The sequence below is a fragment of the Aplidium turbinatum genome, chromosome 6, assembly GCF_918807975.1.
Source record: "Aplidium turbinatum chromosome 6, kaAplTurb1.1, whole genome shotgun sequence".
Lineage (NCBI taxonomy): Eukaryota > Metazoa > Chordata > Ascidiacea > Aplousobranchia > Polyclinidae > Aplidium > Aplidium turbinatum.
In genome coordinates, this window is record NC_137477.1 from 24,462,657 (window position 1) to 24,469,415 (window position 6,759).

The window sequence follows — 6,759 nt, forward strand, 5'->3', positions numbered from 1 at the left end:
AAATACATGGCAGTCTTTTGTTGACAATCGATTTAAAAAAACTTATAGCAAAAGTAATGTAGGCTACATTTCTATGTAAAATATCTAAATCACGTTATGACTAATGACTATTGTAGCTGCTGTACTGTGTACTGTGCTCTTGCTCTCCATTTACTAAGCAGTATAATATGTTTATGCTTGTATATATTTCAAAACATGGAAATCAGTGATTGACTTGACTTGCGTAAGTATTGTCGCAAGGCATAAAGCCGAATGGTTTTCATCCACCTTTGTTGTGAGGAACCACCACTGTCTCTTCAATTAATGGTGTTATCAGTAATCACTGCAATTTGTCAACCCAAAACGTATGCCATCCTATTTCTTGGGTCAATATAAGTGTAAAGCTTCTTTCTGTAAAAAACAATAGCGTTCCAATTTCTAGTAACAAAATACGAAATTAAGCACTACGGAAAATAAGAAATATTTTGCGGCAAAGACAGCGCAAAGACGCCGAGCCTTGCATAAGATCAGAACTGGAAGAACAAAGTTTATGATCGAAATTGTGAGCGTGCGACAAGGTAAAAATTGTTTTTAATGCTGAAGGCGGTACTGCTATTTTGCATTCATCAAATGCTGGCATTTGCACAACAATCTAACCTCTTAGAGTTATTTATTAAATAAGAATCGATTTCGCCATAGTAATAGCATCTTCAGCTAGCACATGTAAAAAAGAAAATTTGAAAATACGTAAAACGAACAAATAAAGCAAACTCCGATATTATCAACATGCATAAAGGCGTAAAAGTAACATGTAAACTTTGTAAAGGCGTAAAAGTAACATGCATAAAGGCGTCCTTCTGAAGTTATATACAGTCATTTAATGCTGAAGGCGTCCTTCTGAAGTTGTATACAGTCACTGAAATGTAAACAAAAAATGAGAGAAATTTGATACAACCGTTCTGTCTAGCTCTGGCGTACAACGAAAAGCAGTAAGATGAAAATGCAGGAAAAGTTAAATGGAATTTTACGAATTCTAAAAAGGTATTCCTGTGTAAAAATTGTGAAGTAAAAAGTTTACTAGTACCAGATGATGGTTGTATTCTGCCATTGTAACAAACGAACACCTTTCTCTGATCAAAACCTCACTTATTAAATCATTAACTATCAGCCATGAATTCAGACTTTCAGTGAGTTAGAAAGCTTTCTGCCAGTGAGTCTAAAAACCTGCTCAATCTTCCCAACCAACTGTACACCTAACTTCCACAAGCCAACCACCCTAGACCCCACCTCGACCACCTTCCAATCTCATATCAACGCCAAGCCTTCAACCACACACGAGGCGTTTCATGTTGCTCATTTGTGAGGCTCTTTTTTCTTTTTGTTTCTTTTTACTGTGGCAGTACTCCACGTGGTGCTTGCTGTTCAACCAATAATGACTGACTAAAACTTCTGAAATTAGTATGTCAATCATAACCACGTTAAGACCGCTACCAGCCAAAAGCTTTCCCAGCCACCTCTTTCAGTTGCCGGGCAGTTATCAGAGCATTTATCTCCAGAGAAAAGTTTTATAATTTTTCCAAATTAAAGACGTCCTTAGACATTTGAAAAAACTATAATATAATTAACTTTTGACTTTTTGATTACTTTTTAATGACTTTTCCACGGAGCTTTTCCAGAAAGTCGATGAAACATTAATACGGAACGGCAGTTAGCTTTTGAAATTTAGAAAAATAACAAGTCATTCTGTTTTCATGGCCAGTGTAATAAATTATTGTAGTTTATGCATGCATGAACACATGAAGCCTGAAACAGGCATGGTACACGAAGACATCCAGATACATGATACACGAACACTAAGAGGTTAGATTGTGGTGCAAATGCCAGCATTTCATAAATGCAAAATAGCAGGACCATGATACACAAAGAAGAATCACGTAACATGGAAGCGATATCATACTATAGACCTACTAATAAAAATATGTGCTGATCCGCTACTGACCTGAAAGCTTGTGGAGTGTGTAATGCATTAAAATACTTCTAGTTGCAATGTGGATAGTGGTTTTCGTGTCTTGGTATATCAAGTTATATTCTATGTTGCAAACCAGCAACTTTTTTTTATCAACGTAAACTTTAATTAAAAGTGGGACACAAAACTAACATCGAGCCGTTTTTATTTCTACAAAGATTGAATGTTGTGAATCAGAAACTCCCAAACCTTTACGAAGTTTACTTAGACCAAATAAACAAATTCGATTTCAAAGGCTTCTGGAAGGCTACAACGTTTGGTAAAGTAACAACTTTTGAGAAGAGTTTAACAATATTCTCAAAGTTGTCAATGTGTGGTTAACAATGAACAACTGAGTTGGGGTTTGATGAACAAGCACAACTTTTTCGAATGTTCACATGCAGCAGTTGACATAACGATTTAAACAACGCTTGGAATCTCTAAATATGACGAGAAACAATGCGTTTAAAAGTGTCAAAATACCAGCAATCAACAAGGAAATGATCTGTCAGTCATCCAGTCAGGAGGCTCTCTTGGTTGCACAATTCTGCAAGATTTATAGTCTTCCTTACGTTAAATTAACATCTGTTTATGTTATGTATGTCACGTTCGATACCTAAAAGACAACCACCAGATTTGTGGAAATGCTCATTAGTTAGTAAGTAGCTTTGCAGATGGTTTTGAAGATTCTGTACAGAAGTCTACTGAATCGTTTTGAAAGAAATCAAAATGGAATGTCAATATGTCAAAGACTTTTTGCTGCAAATCAACCAGCTACGTACTCAGTAGCACAGCTGTTGATAAAAAATCAAGTAAGTTCACATCGTGAAGTGAAGATATTTGAAGGATTTACTCAAAATCAAAACAAGTCATTGTAAGAGCTCAGAATCAAAAATCGGCTTTTTTTAAATCTCTGTCCCGAATCTTTATGTGTGTTCAATGTGGTTTTAGTAAGTTGCTTTTCCCTAATGATGGTAATATGTCCTAAGGTGTGAGTTAATCCCCAATGCTAGCCACAGTATGGTTTTCAAAATAGGTTATTGTTGGATCAACAACGTGGAAACGGCAATTCAACAACAAAATTCTAATTAATAACCTTTCAACTTTTTGAACATTTCCGGATTGAAGTGAGATTGCCGCTTTCGAAGCAACCCCAGCAATGCTGCCAAGATAAATCTTGGCAACCTCAAATCCCGTCCAGCAAATCAGTTTTTTGTTACATTGATTCAACGTTTGCATACGTTGAGTCAAAGTAGAAAGGTTGTAGCTTACAATAGATTGAGTTTCGCTTTTAGTAGCATGATTGTTGCTTAGTTTACAAGTGTAGATACAAACGACCTGCTTTCGCCAAAAGCAACCTTTTAATAAAAGGCTGGTTTGTTGTCGGAGGTAGGATGAGGCTGCCTGCTGTCTCATGACATCAGTTTATTCGAAATTGTTTTGCCCAAACAAAGAAAAATGCAGAACTTTCTCATTCCCTCTATTAGAACTATTGCATAAATGCATAATGCAGATAAGTGTATCGTTAGCAAACGCCCGGCCTTTGTAAAAAGCTTTACGAGGAATGTCATCGTGCACATTCCAGCAGAAAATGTAAATCAAACTGAAACCATACAATTTTAATCCTGGGTTAAAATTCTAATTCGTCAAATCAAGATATATATTTTGTCAAAATAGGTTATAAAACAGCCCATCCCTGAACAGACTTATGCCCAACAGCTTTTTTAATTGGTTCCAAAGGAGTCTTTTGCGTTCGGAGCAGGAAACTTTAGCGAAGACTGCTTCTTCTTTTGCATTCAACCTATATATATTGACTAGAAACAACTCCTGCTTTTTGTGGAAAATTACTTTTTTTTACAATGATTCTACAACTGTTTTCTCTTCTTTGAAAGAGTTTCGATAACTCACTTAGTTAAACGCCAGACCCTGCGCACGAGGAAACCACAAGACCAAGCGGCTCTGGTTCGGCTCTCGGTGTGTGCGCTCAAGCAACATGTTTTAAAGAAGCTTCATTAAACGGCACCTAATGGATATTTCACAGACAGCAAAGCAAAGCTTCAGACCGACAATGGGAAACTTCACTTTGCCAATCTGGGTGACCGGGCCTGCGTCAATGATTCAAAGCATCTATAAGTAGGCGAAATTTTCTCAATAAAGCATTTTTACTCACAAATTGCGTTTTTTTTTATAAACCTTTTTTTTGCATCCCTAGTTGCGATAGATCGCACACATTTCTGAATTGAATTAAAATTAGTTACAACAGAATTTCAAGCAAAGCCTTGTCGTGCGACTGCTGAGCATTGAGCATCTGTCAGCGCAATGCTATTATTAGTAATTAGTTACCACACTTGAAAAAAAGAGGTTTAGATAAACAAGGCTAATTCCTCGACTCACAAAGCTGTGTTCCAGACACCCCGTGATGTCACAAACGCCACAGCTGGAAGCCGCTGCCAGTCGCAGAGATTACGTTTGTTTGCAAGACAAACTAAAAATTGCAGTTCTGATGTAATCTGTTTAATGACACTTCATTTGACCTTTTTTTCCTTTCAACTCTTAAATCGACAGTATTTTTTTTGCGCTAATGAGTGTTTGCAGAAAACTAGCAATTTTTATTGATATGATTGCACAATTTTGTAGGCCACCTCAATTTGTTCTAAACATAGAATAGTAATATCCACTGCAGCTTTGGTTTCTTGAAAGTTTTAAAATACAATCACCACTAGCAACGCCGTTGAAACTGTAATTTGAGCCCATTCCAATAATATCCTCGGACCCCAAATCAACACATTTCTATGGGAAACGAACAACGTTCATCCAATATTCATTCATTCTTCAAGTTTTCAAGCTCTTTAGAAAGGTTACGGCCCATAAAGTTGTCCCGGGTCTGAAAGTTCCCCTTGGACCCCCTTGTTAACGCTACGGACCACTAGCAACTTTTCAGACATTCTTAATTAAAACAGACTTGTTTGACCAACTCTACTGTAATTCCGTGACAGGTATATGCAAATTCTAAAACGTTAAGACAAATACTTGTAAATGCGGTGGGTAGAATAATAAACATAATTGAATGAAAAGTCCCCTTGACAAGTAGGCTAAATACTATAGCCTACTACTACAAAAAAATAAAAACTTCACACCCTCCGAAAAACTAGGTTTTACTTTGGGATTTGCATAAATATTTGAGATAGTTGATATAGCCATGTTTAGATATGATTGCCCTTTTGGCACATAACTATCAAAGATGCAGATAAAATGTTTGGCCTGGGTAGCCTATCTAGCTGGTGTTGTAAGGTGCTGTGGCAAAGCTTGACAAGTTTTGCTTTGCTTCTTTTCATGTTCGTGTATGAGCTTCTCGCTCTAACAAAAGCAAGTCCATAGGTAAGAAATGGACTTTAATGAGAATAAGCTTATTGCTTTTTTAATGTAAACTCGTAACAAGCCAACATTGAGAACAATACAGTTGCTGCCAGTGTTAAGACATAACTTGTTCTTGTGCTTGCAATATTTTGATTAATATTCAATAAACAAGTAGTCTGAAGAAAGAAAATGTGAAATTTAATTAAACTTTTCTATAATTGCTGATGCATTAGGAGGAATAGAAGATTGACAGAAAGTTGTCAATTATGGATACTTTTTGTTTACTCTTGTTTAATTCAGACCAAAAGTAAATTCCTGACTTGATCACACCAAAGATTCTAGTAGGCTTACGATCGCATCCTTCATCACACTGTACATTGTTTGTTTTTTGTTTGTTTGTTTTCATGTCTTTATCCTGCATTGCGGAAAGCGGACTTGAGCGCTATGCATCGGTGTACGCCTTCCGACGTACACCTGACCCACGCTGCAGCCGACGGCAATGTCTGTTTCCGGTTGTCTACTCTACTTATGACTTAAATTTGGTACTACCCATTACTCGAAATCGATCACTGGGTAGAGGCAATTTTCGTAAAGTTTCTTGCCCAGAGAAACACCAGCAAGTGCGGGTGGCTGGAGTCGAACATACAGGCTCTCGACTGCGAGCCCAACGCGCTTGAATTGAAAGTGCATTGTAGGCTATCTAAAATAAATACCAGTCCTGGGTGCCGCCACAACTTTTAGCCTACACATAGTGATTTAAAATTTGTCGAAAATTGCATCGAAAGAAGCTTTTGCCTTTGTTGAGCCACATAAATAAAGCCATGGAACTACCAACACAAAAATCAGCACCTTACTCCAGCTATTTTGACAAATCAATTTATCTTTAGTTTTGACAGCTACCCAAAGGTGCAGATTTTATCATTCACTATCATATAAGCAAGTCTAAGTGAACAATAGCCCCAGATTCTATTTTTATTAGCTTTGTAGAGGTGGATGCTATTTATGGCAGTACCTTTATGCCATTTTTGCATTGTTTCATCTGCATACAATTTTATTTTTACAAATTTGAATATCAGTCTTGATGGCAAAAACTGTTGAAAGTTTCTTGAATGACGTTAGGTTAATTACCTTAAGATACCACAATGTCTGAAAAGATTTTGCGGGAAAAGAATATGTTAAGAATTTGCATCAATCGTGATCGGATAATATCACCGCAATTGACTTGAGACCACCAAACCAGTAAGCTGTAAATGAACAGACTGCTCCATTCTTGTCCAGCAGAAACTGTATGACTGTAAACAAATAGGTTCCTATCAAACCTGGAGGCTAATCGTGGTTAAATGTCGACAAAAGAAACAACAGTTACGTGAAAACAACGATTAGTCTACGCTTTAGAAAAGAATTTTGCTAAACGAAAG